At 39.0% G+C, this 20,973-nt stretch overlaps 1 protein-coding gene across 10 annotated transcripts in view; it reads left to right on the top strand.

The window, feature by feature from the left end:
• Window positions 1-5,765: 5,765 nt before the first annotated feature.
• LOC109625058 (A-kinase anchor protein 13) overlaps window positions 5,766-20,973 on the top strand; it is a 110,517-nt gene continuing 95,309 nt past the window's right edge. For 6 of the 10 annotated variants that reach the window (XM_069538392.1, XM_069538266.1, XM_069538350.1 and 3 more), the window contains exon 1: window positions 5,766-6,129. The gene's annotated coding sequence lies outside the window, so the exon portion shown is untranslated. Of the gene's footprint in view, window positions 6,130-12,088; window positions 12,287-20,973 lie in introns of those variants that run through there. The other 4 variants (XM_069538466.1, XM_069538142.1, XM_069538433.1 and 1 more) reach the window with 3 other exon arrangements.

Genomic DNA, 20,973 nt, shown 5'->3' with positions numbered 1-20,973 from the left:
AATAAAATTCTAACAACCGGGGTTTGTGATGTCACAAACCTAAGAAGCCAATCCTGTCAACTCATGGGTGGAGCTCTGGTCACTGGAAAAGGCTGATCAAGTCACAAAATGAGGAAGGAAGCTAAAGCTACATTTAAGCCCTTTTAAGACCATGTTGAGAATTTTTTGATGACAAACCTTTTTGAATATGTAATTTTGAGGAAATGGAAGAGTTTTAGGGCCTTATATAAATTGCTGTGGACATTAATTACATTTCTGAAGAATAGTGGAAGGGGAATTTAAAAAAAGAAAATGTCAGTAAATAAAAGTCACTTAATAAAAGCTAAAAGTGGCAGAATTAATGCAACAACATTTTGATCACACTGATATTCCAAAGGTCAGTCTGTTAATGCTTTATAAACCTAGTTGCATACCTTTAATAAGCAGGCATCAATCAATAAGTGGTTAGTCTTTCGAATAAGAATTAAGGTGTTTCTATATTTTTCTCATTGTCTTCTTATTGAAAGTCTTGATACTTTGTCACAATTAAAATTTTTTTAATTCAAAGTAATTTCCTCAAACAGCAGGGCACCAGTATTTGGTAAACATTGCTCAAAGAGGAGTAAATGATTCCATTGTTGCAGATTATTTTCAGCTGTGGATGAATACACTTGTGGTGCACTTATTAACTCACATTCAGCTTTTTAATGAAGCAACATTTCATCCAGTGGTTTCAACAGTGGCTCACTGATGTGTTTTTAATGGTTCCTGAACAACAATAGAGGTCTGTGAAGAGAGAAATAAGCTGTATTCAGAAAGACTTGTAATAGGATTCATTTATGTATCCATTTCTTTTTCTTTTCATGGGATCTTCTGACAATTAAAAACATCAATAATTTAGTAGATTGACAGTGAAAATCCAACCAGCTGAACCACAGCAAAATAACTGGTATGTTCTTAACTGTGAAATAAAGCCACATGATATCAAGATAATTTTGAATTACAATATATTTTTACAAACAAAGATGAAAAAAGGGAACAGATAGAAAACCTAAAAAATATTCTGAGACTTGTACCTGAAAGGTTAGTATGGAAATAAAAAGCTGCTTAAACAAATGGTGGTTGGCAGTTGAATGAAATTTGTTACCAAAGAAAACCAAAAGCTTCAGCTTCAAGAGAGTTTCTTAATCTTCGAGGTTTCAGAATTTATATTCTGAACATGTGTCAACATTGCAAAATTAAAAATTAATGGAAACAAAACAGGTTATTAAATCTTGTGTTGGTATCAGATACTATCTTTTAACATTTTATCAGACAAGTTTATTTTCTTTGCTTTTGCCTTGATACATTTCTCAAGAAGATGCAGTTAGTATAAAGCTGCAAAAATCAATATTTTGCATCAACAACTGTGTATAACGTCAGAAGGGTCAGAGACAGTGATGTACACATAGTGAATTATTTACCTGACCTTGCAGCTTCACTCAGCTCTGACATTATTAGTATGTATTAGCTGTGTTACTGACTGGGTTTTACGTTTCATTACTTTAATGTTTTCGTTTATAATCACTGCACTCATCAACCAGGTTTCTATTTGCTCCAGGCAGCTGTTTGCAGCTCTGACAAAAAAAACTCTGACAACCAACTGTGCTGCTGCCAAGCATTAAGTATCAAATAGCGACTTGCTGGTTAACAATCAGTCTTACATTTAGAAAATATGTAAATGGCTTCCGATTAGCACAACTTTTCATTAATTAACTAAATTTGAAGTTGATATGATTATTCTGTTGGAGGAGTTCATTAAAATAGAATCCCTATAAATCGCAAAAACCAAACAAAACACTGAATATTACAATCAACATCGCAAATGTCCTGTAAAATTTAGGATATAGGTCCAAGAGGGCTTTTGTAAGTTTGGCCATGATACATATACCGACAGATTTTTATACATGTCAGTGAAACGTGCTGCCTGGGCTGCTTCGTTGACATTTTTTAGGGGGCGCTAAGAAGCCATTTTGCTACCACCAACTGCAAAAAATACACATCAACATAAACGGACAACATTCATGACAGTGGTTTGAAATCACTTGAACTGAAAAAAGTACCAACTTAACAGTATCTGACTGACTGCAGGCAGGTCAGAATGTTGTGTCTTGGGAAACTTTCATCCATTCTCCTCCTAACTCCTCTGGACTTGGTACTTTGACTGCAGATGGTACTGCTGAGTGCAAGAAGCTTTCCACTGAATAGTGAGACAGTGTATGAAGCACTCTGAAAGCACTTCAGCCAAATGATATGCCTCTCGGCCCTCTCTCTCCCTCCCCTCACAACTAGTGTGTTTTTGTCTCCATCGGAGTGTTTACTCTGGCTGGGTTTTTTCAGGACTATCTCTTCCATCCAAGTCCTCCAACTTACAAAACCTCTTTTTATCACCGCACAAAGGCAGCTATGTACTTCTTTGTTTTGTACTTGTTTCCCCGTTTCGCTCATGTTCTGGCAGCCGGTGGACAGGCCCTGCTTCAGCATTCCCCCCACGTCCCTCCATTCCTGCTCCAAACTGCAATAATGTGTCTGAGGGCGGCTTAGCATGGCGGTGGACGAGGACTCTTTTCAGTACCACCTGCCATTTATCTAAGCGTTGTCTGGTTCCCGTTGGAGATGGCAGACAATGCTCCGAGCTCATGCTGTTGACGGGAGGAAGGCCTGGATGCGTGCCGGGCCGTTTACTGTGGTTCAGTAGTGATGGAAAGTGTACACCTGGTGTGGTGATAACTGTGTGCATGCTGGCTTGATGACTGCCACGTAGCAGCTTGTTTTGCAGAAGGTTGATCTTAAAGACTGTGATGCAGTTTGTTGTATTTATATCACCGTAGCCATAACTGCTCTTCCAATATGCATATGTATGATTTAGCCAGTGACATAACAGCTTGCGTCCTTTCCAAAATCAACAGAATGCTCCTTCCCGCACATACACAAAAATTGAGCTGTACCAACTGTTCCACAAATGTGCTGAGATGTATTTTGTACCCCTCTATCCATCAGGCTTAAATGTACGTCTTTATGTTCACCTGCTGCAGCAGAAGATGCTCCATGGCAGAAGACAACGTATTTATTGTGATTTCTCTCGATACAGCAATAGGCATTTATTTGGAAAAGCGCGAGAACAGCAGTGTGATTCATCAGTAATGCTTTTTGTCACAGTTACGATCCATAACAACAGATAAGCTATGCTGAGAGCGGAGGGTCCGCTGAGTCTGAATGGAACCCGATAGGTCACTCTTCGTCTTACAGTGTCAAGCTGTCAATCTGGACTCCCAGGGACTCCTCCTAAGTTATTAACAGTGATTTCATCTGGACGTGTGGGCTCACATGCTAGCGAGGCTTGACTGAATGCCGATGGATGCTCTTATTTCAAAGTCGCGTAATAAAAGCTCCGCTCAATTCTTGCCACTCAAAAGATCAACAATAAGCAGAATTTGGAGAGTTTGAACACACCATTTCCCTACATTATCCATTTTCCATAGAGGCTGTGCTGAATTTGATTGATTTCTGAAGCAATAACTAATACTAAAGGTAAAAACTCAACTTGGTTGCCCTATGCTGGTGAAATGAATTCTCCTTTTCAGCGCTTTGCACTCCCAGATACCCTTCTGCATAGAAACCTGATGAAAAGTAAGGTTACTCATTTGAATCAAGTTGTGTGTGTCGAGTAGAATACATTTCACACCAGTGGGCCACTGAGGAATGGAGACATTTGAATGTTAAACAGGGCCATCATATCTGAATATAAGAAAACCATCTCAGTCAAGTACAGACACTCAGTGAGTTGCTTTGTCATGTGTCACTGCAGGACCCTTTTGAACCAGCAGAGGGCAGTTCAAACCACGAGTGTGTTCTTTGTCCCTTGGCTAAAAGGTGACGCACTATCATGATGAGACAGCCCTGAAACCTCCCTGCAGAGCATTACACACACCTAGCCAATGTTTGCACCGCTGGACACACCAAGATTATGTGATTCATACAATAATGACAGTGAGGTGCAGTTTCCACCTCTGAGTAATTGGCCCATAATATGGACGACTACAGAGGAAAGAGAGAACACCCTGCTGCTTCAGAGTCATATCACATGTCCGACATGCACGGTAGCATTGAGGCCTATATTCCCACAGTCCTAATGTGCTAAAATGAGCGTCCTTAATGCCTTTTAGTCCCTGTGTAGTGATACTGAAGCCCTTAATACAAGGAGTGGTTTACAGTTGCTCTTTTACAAGGTTAAAAAACAGTTATCCTTTACAGTTTGGGGGAATAAGCAGGGGAGGAGGATGCAGGAAGAGTTCGAACAGCACATCAGTTCAGTTCATGTATTTAGTTTTTATAGTTGAACATGTTGTGCAATAACACTATTTCCACATCTGTCTTCCTTTATTGGGAACATGGAAACTTCTTTATCACTGGCAGGTGGCACAGGGACGTTGTGTGGATTACAGTTTTACCTTCACAATAAAAGCACATTAAAGTTGAAATGACAACAATTCTGCTGCAGCTGGTCTTTTCTGCTCTGTCTGCTAGGTGTCTGTTACCTCTGCAGAAAATATGGAAATACTTTTCTTACTTCAAGCTGTTTATCGCCACCACAAACACACAGACACACACGATCACAGTGGTTAGGCTTATGCTAATGGGAGGTTCACAACAATCTAAAAGGAAATATATTCAACACAAACAGACTTCAACACAACACATATGTGACATGAAGTCTCTTCATTTACAGCACAAAAACAATGAGCTGTGCTACAAAGTGATGGTGATGGTGCACAGACAATAGTCCAATGTTGTTTATGTTAATTTGAAGCAATTTAAAGTATTTTAAAAAGTAGAGCCTGACCACTATATCGGTTGGAGGATAATATCGGCCGATATGAGAATTTCAATTATGTTTGTTGATAGGTGCCGATATGAAAACTTTGATATCACAGAGTAAATAATAAAAAAAGATGTGTAACTATAGGAATCATTGAAGAAAAAAACTAATCACACATCGCATGGTGCAAGGTGGTCGGAATATATATATTCCTATATCAAACTAGGTAAAAGCCAAAAAGAAGACATCATCACTCCATTGTACATTCTATATAATACATTATCCTAGTTTTCTCTGAATTGTATTGGCCGATTGAATGATTGTATTTGTGAGTGCTGTAGATGTGATTTACCTGTTGTGGCTGAAATAAATGACCACATGCGCCACCACAGAGCCCACCAGCCCATGTGTGATTCTCAGTTTTAACAAGGAGGACCTGACGAAGAACCCACTCTGCATGGAAACGTTGTTTAATACAATTTTCTGTTGCACAAGTTTGCAGGCTCTTCTTTGTTTTGGTTTAATCATAGGAATCAGCCCCATCTTTAAAGAAACATATATATTTATCGACTGGTATGCATATATTGGACATTTTTCACTCCACAATACTGGTTCACGCATTGGTCTCCAAAAATGTACATGAGCACCTGTAAAAAGACAAAGAATCAAGACACAAGGTGAAAAGGTAGAACGCCAATAGAGTAAGTGAAAAATCAAGCAGTGGTTAGTTTAAAAAAAGACATATTATAATAAATTATACTTATTTTTCATCTAATGAACATTGATCGTTAGTGAAGCTCGTGATTTGTCAAACTCGTGTGAGGTCTTTTAAAATGAAAAACCGAAAGAGGAAGTTGATAAAGTGTGGGCTAGCTTCATCCTGCGTTAGAAGTGTGACCACGACAATGTCCTTATGAGGAAAAGTCACAATCACAACACACACGCCTGTGCAGTCAGATGAATGTGCACATGAATAAATAAAGATCGATCGCAGCGGCTCTGTTTTTATCTTTTGGTTTTGGTTTTGGAGTAAAAGTGTCGCAGAGAGTGAGCGGCTCAGAATAGCTGCTGGCTCCTCCCACAGAGTTGTCCTGGGAAACAGTAACAACTGTAAGAAAGTCTCACTTCTCATGTTTCTCTCCGGGGACTGAAGAAGAAGAAGAAGAAGAAGCTCCCACACTTCTCTACTCTGAGCTCTAGTCTCGGACTTTTACACCCGCACGCTTCTAACGCTCAAACTTCGGCCATTAGCAGGATTATTATGCGTCCAAAAGCTGCTTCCTTTGCTTAAGGTAAGAGGAGTCATCTCCACATGTAGCTGCTACCACAAGCTAACTCCACTGAGCTGCGGCGTTAGCGCGTCTGTCCCTGTGTTCAACGAGCAGCTCCATGGCTCTTTTAACTTGTTGCTTGGTAGCCATGACATCCTTCCTCATTCAGGGCCAATGTGGCAACCTCTCGAGTTTCTGTGAACTCAGCCGCCCCACAGAACTGGAAGAAGATACGAAGCAGAAGCTCAGGAGGAGTAATCTGCGACATGAAGTCAAAGTCTGTGATACGTGTTTGTTAAAAAACCTAAGTATGCTAACTTCACTAAACTGACGTCAAAGCCATTAGGGGCTATATTCTTTATGAGAGTTTATAAAAGCACTTCGTCAAAAAGGCGTTAGAAATTAATAAATACATTTATGTGTATATGTAAATAACTAATATAACACATGCGCGCACACACACACGTTTTACTTGTGTCAAGTCAATGCATTTGGCCCATCCCTTCTTGGGATGACAAGACAGCCATACAAAACATGTGGAAAGTCACAGAACAGAAACATTAAATGACAAACTAAAGTTGAGAAGTACTTATATACGTTGTATTTTTAAAGTGTGGGACATGTATATAACAATTTGATTTAAGTTTGCCAACATCACTAAAAAGCTGTTGAAGCCATTAAGGACTTTTCTTTATGTGAGTCAAAAAAGCACTTGGACAAAAAGGCTTTATAAATATAAATGTAAAAAACTAATATAACAAGGCCTTACGATAAATATACATCCATGTTTGTTTTACTTCTGTGTCATGTCAATGTATTTGGCACATGCCTTCTTTGGATGACAAAATGAAACGTGGGAAAAAAGACACTAGGGAAGACACACAAAAAACAAAGAACAATCAAAAGAAATTCCAAATGAGCTTATGCTTACAGAACTACTACACATCTATAAACTGACTGAGTAAAGAGCTTTTAATTTAATTTATAAGTTTCATACGTAAACAGCCAACTCAATCTTTGCACATCACCCATATTTACAGAATCCATATAAGTTCTCATCTTATAAAAGTTCACACTAGAAAACAAAATGAAACTAATTTTCTGCACATTGGACACATCCGCTTCCTACCTCTAAATTAATGCATTTCCGGTTTCCACAGTTTGAGAGTAAAATAGCTGATAAACATATATATGTTTTTTAATATGTTATGTGGTGTTTATGCTGCTCTCCATAGTAATTAAGTTAAACAAAGGATCATTTTTCAGCTTCTCCAGGATTTCACAAGCAGTTATGTGAGAAATAGCATTCATTAAATTGCTTCATTAATCAAGAATATAAATCCACTTTGTGCAATAGAAGTACTTTTTACAACAATAGTGATATAATGAAAAATACTGCCCAGCTCAACTGTCTTTATGGGAATCATTACACTGACAGTATCCCAAATAAAACTTCACTTAGACCATTATAAACCCACTGTTGGGAAGCATTTCAGGACTCTGTAGGGCTATTTCTCATCCAGGAAGTCCAGATACATGTGCTGATTTCACTTCATGCTTTATTTCTTCATGCCTGTGGGAGAATCTGCACACATAGTAGCCTACTAATTAATTTACACTCGCTTGACCTCACCCACTTAAACATATTCAAAGGACCGGGTGTATAAACATAACCGCCCTCTGGTTTCCCATGTTGTGACGCACTCATAGGTTTATTCAGAAGTCACATCATGGACCTCGTGTTCGTAAGCTTTATGCTCTCTTAATGCCCACTCTGAACTCTACCGTACCCTACACCCTGCACCCTACCATTATAATACTGGATCTTTGGATTCTACACTAATGATTCATATTAAATGATCATCAGTTACAACCAGTGCCCTGAGGAAATAAACACTGTTAGGGAGCAGCTGGAAAGACAGGTTTTTACAACCTTTGTTTTAATAACTCCTACCTGTGTTTGCTGTTGGAGAGGATAGATTTTATATACTGGATTCAGTTGTTATCACCCCTCTAACATGGTGGCATGAGCCTTGGATTCAGTTTTGACTCCTCAGACAGTTTGTGACAAGCATCTGTGTGTCTTGCTGTCATTGCAGGGGCTTCTTACAGTCAGTCTTAAAGGGACATTTTACCCAAAAATTCACTCATTATCTACTCACCCCTATGCCGATGGGTGAAGTGTCTGAGTCCACAAAAAACTTATCTTGACATAAAAAAACAACAGTAAAAACCCATCACATGCCTCCATACTGCTCATGTGGTGTCATCCAAGTGTATCTAAGCCCTGACATTCATATAAGACTCGAAGCTGCATCATTTACACCGTGTTTTAAAGCCTAAAAGTCCTCTGATATTTCCAATGATGTGCATACAGGGGCCGTAGGAAATGCTAACGTCCGCTAGCTTAGCCACTTCTTGTGGACTTTTAGGCTTAAAACACAGTGTAAATGACCTTGTTTCGAGTCAAATATGAATGTCGGGGCTTGTGGATGCTTGGATGACACCACACAAGCCTAAGATGGATAAAGCCGTCTTCTTTGACAAATACTGAAAGTGTTGTGTGTTGAACAGACAGTCAATGTGTTTAATTTAGATCTGCCATCAAGATGACAAGTTACAGTACAAGCTGATATGACAAATAACCAATATGTTTGTTATTTTAATAGTGGAGAAGATATGTTTTCTGTACGGCTTTGCTAATGCTAATGAATTTTGCTAATGAATATTAGCGTAGGAGCTCAGTAAAGCTGTGCCACCCCATCTTCAATGTTATCATCCATATTGATGTTTCAATGTAGATATCATCATATGTCAATATCCCAACCCTCCTCCACCCTTGTATCACAGTTGGTTATGCAGAGAAGGGGACTTAATAAAAGAAGGGAATTCACCTGTTCTTACTTTGTAAAGGTGCATCAGATTTACAGAATCACTCAAAGTAGTTTGATCATTTTTAATCTTAATGTTTAAATGGAAATTTGACTTTTAGTTTTTCATCCCCAATACATTATAGTTTTAGAATTGCATTTGTTACATTTACACCTGGTGTCCATACTACAGTGGAGTTGCATGCCCCTGAAAGGAGACTTTTTAATATGCTGCTGGCCCTGTTTTACTTTTCAAACTGCATGCTTGTGTGTGAGTCTGCAGGCAGAAACCGACACTGTTGGAAACGATGACTGATGGATGGATCTTATTAGTTATGATGTAGCCTTCCCTGATAGGTCACACTCCTCTATCATGTGACACCTTGATGCCATATCATGTGGCATCAGCTGTGACCACCAGTGTTCGCCGGTGGTGAATGCAATATGGATAATGAATTACAAGTGTTACTAACCCTTACCTTCAGTAACAGTTCCACCTTTTTGATGCAGATCTTTCACATTCCTCTGCCACAATTTAATTCTACTCTTTGCTGCCATGCTAATATACAAGTTTTTTTGCATAATTTGATATTGTCAGGTTTCAATATGTCAGCTTTCTTAGTCCTAAATTGAGATTATTATTATTGAATCACATGATAAAGTGCATTTTAAAACATAAGTTTCAGAACACACAGACATTCACTCAGTTAAACTAGAATTAGAAGATAATCATTTCTAGTCTGTTCAGAAACTATGAGGCTACAGCCTTAGTTTAGCATAGCATGAAGACAAAAATATATTTTAGCTTGTTCAAAACGTACTCTCCAAAAATCTGAAATGTAAATATAAAAATGAGTGGGTTTGTGGGAGAATTATGTACCAGAAGTTGTCTTGGCTGGGAGCCAATTCCAGGCAACCAGTGACAACTCTGGGAAGTTAATGCTTAGATCCCCCCTGGTACAAAGGCATTTCCCTGGTTCCAGTCATTATACTAAGCTAACCCATTGCTGTATGTAGCCTGAAATGTAATGCACAGACGTATTGCCAGAAAGGCAATAAGCTTGTTTACCAAATATTCAACCTTGTGGGTGCTACAGTATGCTAAGCTGCAGTTGCAGTTAGTTTGTCAACACTCAACAAACCAATAAACATCCATCCACAGATACATTTGCATTAATTCAAGACAGACTGATCAGGAGGGAACATCTACACTGTGCCTGCACTAAACAAAAACATATTAGTCTGTTCTCTCTCTCCAGCAAATGTTAGGCTCACTTGTGAGGCCGTCCCAGTCAAAAATATGTATTTAGCTCCAGTGCAAGAAACAAATGAAAGAGGAGTTGGCTTCCCATTCAGAGTACTGTAAATTACCATGAGGATTCTGCTGGCTCCAAGCTGAACCCAGCCAATTTCTCATCTTCACAAACCCCCTAATTTAATGATGATGGCGGATATGCACAGTGTCAGCCTTGTAATTACACTGTATTTACTGTTGAATGGAGGCATTAGAGAAAATTTTCCAGGTATAGTTCGTGATTTAGGTCTGTCTCGGGGATGGGTTTTGCATGCCTGGGAGGACGACTGCTGAATTCCCTAGTGATATTCACAATAAAGCCTTGACTTAGTTTTTGTTAAGACTGGAATTGCTGGAATCCTCTCAGCATGCCAAACAACAGCCACGCTCTCTGTTCTATAACAGTCGCCCTCTCTGCATCTTGTTCAATCTCTGTGCCCTGGAGTTGTGTTTTTTTTCAGCTGGAAATTATCAGACGGAATTTGTGGTTAATTGTTAACGTTCCTGTGGTTGATGCAAAGGTTTTCCATAATGTGCCAGTACTAAGTTTCTGGGGAAAAAGTTAAATTAATCACTTTGTTTGGCTTGTTAGGGTTAGGATTTTTAGTATAGAATTGGTTTATTGGATTAAAGGCATTTGGAGGAGATCTTCTATACACATGTTTACTGAAATCAGACTTAAGTACATATACAGGTAATGTTTGTAATTTCCTGCCTGTGAATCTAATCCAGCCACGCACAGTATGGCTGCATGCAGTGGTTTTTGTGTGACACTTAGTAGGTGTAGGTTCTATCACTGCACTACTTATTGTTGATTGTATATATGTCACTCACCAATACTCGAGATTTGATATATTTCTGTGATGTGTTACTTGATCAGAGCAGATGTTAACCTGCCATGACTAGAGTAAGACTTCTGACAGATGGACAGATTTTAAAGAAAATTTGAAAAGGCCTAGCAGCTTGTTACTTATTTCAATTTGTAAATCCCAAAACACCCAGACTCCTCTATGCTGTTGTTAAGAAAAGCTTTCTGTCCAGCGCACAGTAGATTTTCAGGAATTATTTGGGGGATTTTTTATATCAATTGTGGACAGTTTCAGAGTTTTAGGTTTCTGTTTTAACCAACCAACAGTCGAAACACCAAAATAATAATTAAGACCAAGAATTTCAGTTCAGTCTGGTTGAAGAATGACTTAAATTCTCATTTGTTGCAGCTTAGTTCTCTGTCAATGGAGTTATCATAGGCTAAAATATGTCTTATAGCCACTAAATGTATACTTTTATTTAAATAATACTTTGAATTCAGAGCTTTAGCAAATACTGAAGTGCTTTAAATGTGTGGTATTACTATTTGCCAAGTAAATTATTTGAATAGCTTTGCCACTACTTGACAGTTCGGGTCAATATACAAATATATTTATTGTACTAAATTAGAAAAACGAATCATTACCAAAGTCCCTTTCCTGTAATTCAGTGGTTACGGTTGAGCAGCTGTTGACATGCTATTTTGTCGGCCTTTTCTACCAACATGTTAAGGTTTCGACCTTACTATGTGAAAGGCCTTGAGATAATGCATGCTGATGATTGGGGCTAGCCAAATAAAGTACAATACAATTGCCACTGAATCAATTCCAAAATCTTGTCATTTGCTTTAAAAGGTGGCGGCTGTGTGAATCTACCCATGCTTTACATTACAACGCTAGAAGAAGATGGTCAAAGAGCACAGGCAGGATAGTTGGACTTCCACTGTACCAATTGCAGCAGTCACCTGACCTGTGGCCTGCAGACTCCGCCTCTCCCCTCTGACATCAGCGCTTTGATCTGCGTACTGTCTGTGTTAGCACAAAGCCATATTTAGCTCTGTGTAATCAGTGTGGTGAGAGCTTGCATGCCCACTGCTGACGATACCTGCCTAGTATAAACACACCTGCTCTCTCTGATGGGCTTAAAATGAATTTAATGTGCACCTGAAGGAGTCTGCTAGTAGCAGTGTTCATCAGATAGACTGTGGGTAAGGCTTCCATCGATGTCTTCATGTGTGGTGTATTAGCTTAGACAAATGCTTTTAAAGTGTCTCAGTAGTTTGATTTGACAAAGGTAGGAAAATTAAATAAGCATAGCTTTAGGTTGTAGGTGTTTAGGTTGAAGCTTTAATATGTATTAAGATACATCTTGAATTCAAGTAGATATTCTTCCTTGTTGTTGTTTTGATGATATCCTCCAGGGCAAAGTCTGACTGTGATGCATCTACTGTGCTTAGCAACCTGTGTTTCAGTGATAACAACACATGTTAGCAAAGAGTCCTCTTTACATGGAGTTATCTGTTGGGGACATAAAGTTTTCTTGTGTGCTGATTTGCTTGTTACTCAGAAGAGGAATTGGTGTAGGAAGTGAGCACTTCATACACAGTTGCATCAGTTGGATATTTACAGCACTGCACTTCCTTAAACCACTGAAGTGTTTTTACTTCCACACTTATGTGAATCTTAACCACTTCTGAATGATTTCTCTTGATGGTTATGTGTTGTCTGGTTGAAGTGTAACTCATTAAAAAGACCCTGGGGAGGTCACCATTGTATCCCAGGGTAAACCCACAAATGCCTGCATATTTGTGGGCAATTTAGAGTTTCTGATTGACCAAACTTGCATATCTCTGCTTCCCATAGATGGAAGTGGAGCTGAAATTCAAACTCTGAACCTTCTTGCTCTATAATGCAACAACTAAGCACAAAGCCACTCTGGTCACTTTAAGAGCTTTGAATGTATGTAATACATACCTTTATTGTTCTTGTTGTTTAACTGCTTATTGATGCATATCAATTGAAGTCAGCTTGTTAATTGAATTGATGTAACCTAAAAACACACAGCCTTTATGGCAGTGGGGAGGATACATTAATCTGATCAGGCCTGCTATGAGACTGAGGTTAACATTGCTCAGGATTCTCCAGGTTAAACCTCTTACCTCTCAGATGGGACGAGCAGCCACTTTCTTTTTCTAAAACTCATCTGTCTCACAGTCTTTCTATGTATATTCTCTGCTCCTGCGCTTATATTTTGTTTTCTTTTAACTGTTGAATTTTATTTGAACAACACAATATAATCGGCCTAACCTTTGCTCTCACTCATCAGGATACTGTAAGAAATAAGTGGCCAAGTGCAGCTAAATTCAAACAACTGAAATTGCACAATTTAATATGTTAAATACAGGCAAAGGTACAGGCTCTAAAAACCTTTTTTTCTAAATATAAGCCCAAGGTTGTTCTTTGTGAATGAGGCTCTTTGCTAAAACTGTAGCAGCAGCTCTCAGTTTGCTCACATGTAAAGTCAGCCATTTTGTGAAATCAACTATTTCTTGTTCTTGCCAAACGCAAGCTAGAAACATTAAAACCACTCACATCATCTGTGAAGCAAATATAAGGCTACCTACACCAGCCAGCCATCTTAGCGTTGCATTAAAACTGTAAACAAGGGGAATCATCTAGTTTTGCTCTGTAAAAAGGTAATAAAACTGCCCTCCAACACTTCTTGAGGTCAGCAGTCAATACACAGTGTAGCATCTGTTTAATCTATACAAAAATCAAACTTTAAGGCAGAGAAAAAAGTTACTTTATGCCCACTTTCAAATTATAAATTGCAGTTTTTGCACCTAGATATCTTGACGATTTATTGTACCTATTTCCCTATTTTTCCAATCTCTGTGATAATATTTGTTAGTTGACTTCTGGTGTTTTCTTTTTATAGAGATGTTATATAATCTTCTGCAAAAAACTATTCCTTTAATATGCATGCAGACTCAAAGCATTTCATAGCCTCACGGTGGAAACAGAGGGGAGGGGGTGGCATCAAACCTGGGGAGGAGCGCTGATCAAGGCTCAGGCCCTGATTACAGGCCGACCCCCAGTGCACCTCACAATAAGATAATGCTATCTGGGCCCACAGGTATTTGGTTTCAGTGGAGAGGGTAATAACTGTCACCAAACACTGAGGAGACCTTTCATCCCCTGGCCTTGTGTTGTCAGCCAGCGTTTGTGTGCAGTCTCTGCACAGAGGCAGCTTTTGTGTGGCCGGGTGAGGTCGCGTCACCACTAAGGCCTCATATCTGTCCATTGAGACAATAGCTAGGTTAGATTAAATCAAACAGCCGTGACTATCTAAATGGTAGTCAACATGGTGTGTCCAAGTTACTGTGGTGGCATTGTTGAGAATGTGATGTAGCCCTGACCAATTTAGCCGAGCCTCAGAAGAGCAGAGCTGATAGTGAACCGTAAAAAGAATCAGCTGAGTGTTCAACACAAAGCAGACACACTGTTACTATGGTGGCTTGTGCTGTGGCTGAGTGCAGTCAGTGTGCGTCATGTTGTAGTGATAGGCCAATAACTAATGGTTGACTATTGAGAGAACACGGAAGAGGTTAAACAAATGTCTTGAGTTAAATATCAAACCTCTGAGTCACATTGAACCACAGTTGTCAGTGTCCCATGTTTGAAGACTTTGATTGCCTCTGTTATTAGATAATTGAGACATTGCTGTTTTCACGAGTCTGAGTGATATGATCAAGAGTTTTAGAAGTCTTACTTTATGTGTGAGACATTGTTCATGTTTGGAATAAAACTAAAGGCAAAGTACATGTGGTTATTAAATATGTCTGCAACCATGCAACCCAAGCACTAGGACTTTCAATCTAATGAAATATGTAAGATGTAAAAAAGACAAGCTGATAATAACAGAATAGGAGGAGATTAAGAGGAGTGACAATAAAGATCATTTAACTATGGGAGAATTCATATGAACAATGTCTCCCAATAGTCTTTAAACCGCCTGAAAGCTTTCCATGGCACCTCTGCCATGTGGGAACAAGGTTTTTTATCCAAAAAGGCACCATTAGGCCTCACATCTAAAGCAAGAATGACACAGATGGGTCTTGAACCCCAAAAACTGGCATTGTTTTGGACAATTCTTCAACAACAGTTTGAAAACCAGCAGCATCACATGTGGAGGTGATGTTAAGACAAGTCATGTTTGGCATATGCATGTATCAAAGGGTAGCATACAAAAATAGACCAAAAACAGGCACAAAGTGAGGAATCCAGGCCAGATTGTCCTTCTCTAGTTTATGCAAGAGGGATGGGCCTTTCACAGGTGGGGTACAAGCTCAGTCCAGCTCCTCACTTAGACCTTCCTTTTCTGTTGTCATCATGGAGCCTCAGTATTGGATGACATCTCAGGTCTATATTGGGCTTCTGTCCCTGTTTACAGGTTTCTCCATGTCCTTGACTGCAGCTCTCTATGCACTGACAAATTCAAAAAGCTTCACAGTGAAACTTCTGTCCCCATAATACGAATCTGCACTGACATTCGTCAAGTTAATTAATTGCCATTGGGAGGTTTTTGACCTAGAAAGACTGCAGTAAGAAGCTTTGAGGTGATAAAACACTGCCTGTTATGTTCACCGAGTTCACTTAATCTGACCTATTTCATTTCAGTATCTGCTGTGATTGTACACACTGGACATTTAAGCAGCTACTGGCTTACTCTTTCTGTTTTTGGGTCTTAAGGATAATGGTCATTTCCTGCAGCAGATGTGAATATTAAAAACTAGGCATTGACAAGAAGAATGACTTTAATGCCTTGCTCAATGACAGCTGTTGAGATAAATCTTTGATAACTCTTAATATCTTATGAAGAATCAGTTGGTGTTGTGTGCAGCTCCTATAAGCTCAGGGTGCTGACTCTCATTTGCAACATTGTGAACATTCATTGTAAACAACTCATTGGCACTTGTGGTGAGCCTCAAAGAAACATGTCATAGAATAGAAGTAGATGCAGCTGTTTAAATTATTAAATCTTAAAAATTATCTTAAGCATTTTAACGAGACAAACTGGTGAACACATTCTTGATGAAGTTCAGAAAATACAATGAAATGCACAGACTGTGGTCATTAGGAAATGTACTTCCCAGTATTGATGCCAGTTTGTTGATTAAGATAAATGGGTAGATCACCCAAACAGTGTGATAATGACCACGTTTCACCAACATTTTAAAGTGCAGTAGGGCACATGGATCATGTTTGTTGGGAAGGGTTGGGAGTACTTTTGTAGTTTGCATCATGCATGAAACTGTACTGCCTTTGATGCATTTTGGATGTTTAATATATCTTCAGCTCTTACCAACTGCTTGAACCTTGACCTGCAATGCACACGTGCATTTGTTTTAGTATTTTAAAGAGTTGTGGCCTGTGGACAAGACTCAGATGTTCTTACAGGAAGTCCCTGAGGGAGTGGTGCTGACGGAGAGATTATGTTGATGCCGTCACAGTCTTCCAGTTCCCTCTGATCTACCAACGGTCTACTGTTCCTCGCACCAATTCATTGGGTTACTTTCATGTTTTAATGCCATCAGATCTTATAGTAGACTGCCTTTGATCAGAAGGATTTAAAAAAAGTTGATCTTGTGAGATGATTACACGCAACAAAGTAAATAACTGTTTTGTTTTGCTTCAAACTTACATTAGAAATGATCATCAACTCATGACTGAAGAGGATACATAGACATGTATTGTTAAATATAAATAAATAAATAAAATGCATACACAAAAAATACTTAATAGATAAAAAAAAAAAAGAAGAAAGATTTGAATGATTAAATTAAAAGGAAATGAAGCTGTTCCTGTGGCTAATATTGGACCCACAATGGTTTTTACTTGACTTTGACTTTTACACATGCACAGACATGGGCACTACATTGACAGACAGAGCTGCAAAAACCATATTAGCTAATGAGCTGCTGTCACAATCTGTCCTGTGCATGTGTTTGTGTTGGGGAATCCTCAGCCTCAGCTGATTATTGGGAAAGGTGTAGGAGACAGTCCGATTAATGAGTTGTGAAGCTAATCCTATTCATCCTCCCATTCACGTTACAGTCACATGGCTATTATGGCTTATTTTGATAGCCAGGGGACCCATGGAAGCCATAACAGATCCATTCCCACCCCTGACTCGGTGCATTACTACTGCTATTGCAACATTGAGGGGCTTTTGTCTCTTGATTTAACGGTCTATTTGTGATGGCTATGCACTTGAATGTAGCTGATGTCCTGCCTCTTTGTGGCCTTCATGCAGCATAGGAAGAGAATCCTGTTTTAGTAGCAGTTCAAAAGGGAGTTTCTGCCATTATGAAGACTCTAAGGAGCTTGGCTGAAGGCTGGCTGCACCCAATGTTTTAGGTAGAGTTAATGGGTTGTGCAATGTCTATAAGCAGGTGTCGGGTGGCCGTAGGTTGAGCTTGGGGAATGTCATTTCTCAAGGTTCTTCTGTTACCAGAGAAATGAACTGAGTGTGGTTTGGATACAAGGTTTTAACAATTTCCCAACTGGGATCAATAAAGTTAATCTAATCTAATCTTATTCCCAAATTACAAGGATGATGCACAAGTTGTTAACTAAGGTTACTCACCTTGTTTGAAGAATTGATGAGATTACATGTTTCATATAGAGCTTCTGTGTGGTAATGGGTTTTGTCTAGATATGTCTTTGTCTCTCAGGCCCATTCCTCTCTTAACTAAAACAGAAGTCCAAAATGTAATATTGGCATATGTTGGACTTACTCAAACTTAAACTTTGTGCAGTTTAATCCTCATCTGTTTTTTTCATCACTTGAGACATTTTAGAAATGGTTGGTTTCCGATCCTTTCCGTTTCTACATTTTTTTTCATTTTTATGGAATTACGCTGAAACTTGACCTCCAAGCTCAAGCATTTTCCACAGCTCCAATATATCTTGTTGCAGTTAATTTCTTGGAACTTGGTTACCTCTGTGAAAGTGCCGCAGCCTTTTGTGATACAGAAATCAGTGTATTCAGTGTCACCACGTCATTTCTCCCAAGGACCACACTCCTCAGTTGAAAAATTTAGGAGCACATAAAGAACCTTTTGGGGCATGATGAAAATTTTTCTTTGTTTTAGTAATGAGAAACTTATTTTATTTGAATAGAAATATAGTAGGAATTAAATTATTCCTCCTTCAAAATGTATTGTCCCTTTTGGCCCTGGTTGACCCAAATTCTGAAGATCTAATTTCTCAAATATATACCATTGAATATGAAAGAAAGAGAATAGCACCCATGACTGTGACATGTGGCAACCCAGTAGAATCCACTCTGTTGGATTTGTTGGAACTGCAGTTCACTTGTGGTTTTACAGTACGACAATTCTTCTCACACAAACTAATGATACAATGGTGTATAGAGAGCACACAAACCAACAACATCTATGAGTAAATGGTGACAGCTGATATGACAATCTGCTTTCAACGCTTGTTATCATAATGGCAACAACTCTCACAACCAAATAATGTTTTCTACCCCTATTTGCCAATGATTATTATTGTTGGAGCTTAGTGAACCTGTGTATCTTTCTAACCACAGTTTCTGAACTCAGTCACTCACTGCTGGGCCTAAAGAGTATTTTACCCAACTAATTTTCACTGACTTATGCAAAAGAATACTGCATTCTAGAGTAGTATTACTTGCTGAAGTGTCTTTAACCATGAACTTGCAGCTGCAGACTCTGCTTTTGGAAAATCATGCTGCCTTTTAAGGTTCTATGATTAATATTCATAAAAACTGTATTATCAATCACAGTTTTGGAAGTGAACTCCATTCAGTATCTTGTTGCTTGGGATCATGCTTTTACACCGTCGGTATGTACAAGCAAGCTTACTGACCATCAGCCAAAAGGTCACATTCATGAGACTGAACATGAGTGACAAGCATCATAAATGTGCTAACTAAAGTTGCACTGTTATTTGACGTTTTGTCTTTAAACTATTTTTTGGACTAAGTCTACATGTATAGGTGTGGAGATTGATTGGGCTATGCAAGACGTTGTTTTTAAAAAATAATTTGTTAAGTGTAATATTGTTATCAGCTGATAAGCTATTAAAACCTAGGCTTTTAAAGTTGAATAATAGATTCCTGTTGCCTCATGGTTTTTTGTACATGCGTGGAGTTTGTTTTGGAGTCTGCATTGTGCTGGGAGCTGGTCCTTTGTTGACATTAGCAAACTCTATTTCTCAGCTCTGTTAGCTCATGTCGCACAGTATTAGCAGTGTAGGGGAGCAGATGAGAGACATTGAGGTTAGGCACTTGAAAGCAGACATTAAACATCCCATCCATAAGATTTTCCTTGATAATTTACATTCCAATCTATTAACACTTATATTGACATATAAAACGTGATTACAAGCAGATTGCCTCACATTCTTATATGTAATACAATTAACAACTGTTGAAAGTGATCATTGCCTTGCAGCAGAGCTCTTGTGTTCACCTGCCAGGTGTGAATATACAGAGTAGAGTGAGTGGAGCTGATATATATATGGAATTCAGCAAACCTTTCCTTGATGAACAATGTTATTGATTTTCTCATAAACAATGAAAACGTTATGTAGTACTCTACCAAATTTGTTCTTATTATACAGCAGGTCAGGTAACCTGGTGGCCAATAACACATCACATAGGTGAAATGTTAAAGGTGATCTGTCCTGTTGAAGCAAGAGCCCAACCCATGTGTGGTCACATGCTGCAGAGTTGTCACATAGAGAGCAACAGCAAATGACAAATGTCCCAAATATCAAAATGTAGAACAACCAGTGAGCCTGTTGGGGACGTTATGTGAGAGTCTTATTAGTCAAAGTCGTGCATGTGGTGAGGAAGCTGGTCCCTGGCCCAGTGCACTTAAGGCAAGAGGATTAGACTCCAGAGTATTATTAGAGCTACTGATTATCCCCTTACTTGAGCCGCCTAATTCTAGCTCAAGCCCATTTATTTTAGCAGAAAAGTCAAAAAAAAAATGTTTTGATTGGGCTGAACAATGTGAATTGGCCTTGCTGTGCCTCAGCTCACTGTTGAGTCCAGCGTTGACTCTTTTGGTGTACTCTGCTGAACTCATTAGGTCCTGGCCTTTTGTCGCCGACTCCTCCGCTGTAGGGTGCATGTGATTAATGCACTGCTGACCATTGAGGCCAGCAGCAAGGACTTGTTTTAGTGCCAGAGAACAGCAAACAAAAGAAAATTGTCTCTCCAAATAACTGAGGAGAATACAGGCTCTCAAAGCTGGCCAGTCCCTTGACTCATAGATGAATGCATGCAATATCTCTTCAAAAAGTTAAATACAAAGGTTTCCAATCCATTTGTCCTCAAGTCTACAGCTGTAATATATATTTGTTTGAATTTAATTACACACCCACTGCTCCTGACCTTGTGCCCAGAAAACAGCTTTGAGGCCTCTGTCCCAGACTGGGAGTGGGAAATCAAACGTGAACATGAGCTGCTAAATCCTGCTAACTGATCTGTCCGGCATAAACCCATGTAGAAGAGGCAAAGTAGTGTGCTTAGTGGTTTAGCTCCCTTGCTTTTTATGCTTAATGAAAAGTTAATTGGTGATTGGTTGAGGCGCTGCTGCAGCATACAAACAAGCACAGATAGGTATGATGAGGAGAGCGTGTGCTCCCATGTGTTAATCAGTGTGTGCATGTTCTGTACTCATGCACTATTAACAGTGTTAGGACTACTGCCAGGATCAAGCTTAACTTTCACCTTGTCGAGAAAAATGTTCTGACTAGATGCATTTTGTTGAAAAAAAGGTACCTCATGTAATCAAGAACAATTTGTTGGCAGGGTTTTGTCCCAGTTAAACACTAC

The sequence above is a fragment of the Paralichthys olivaceus genome, chromosome 1 (assembly GCF_024713975.1).
Source record: "Paralichthys olivaceus isolate ysfri-2021 chromosome 1, ASM2471397v2, whole genome shotgun sequence".
NCBI classification, from domain to species: Eukaryota; Metazoa; Chordata; class Actinopteri; order Pleuronectiformes; family Paralichthyidae; genus Paralichthys; species Paralichthys olivaceus.
The sequence above is the reverse complement of the archived record's forward strand: the minus strand, read 5'-3'. Positions and strand labels throughout refer to the sequence as shown.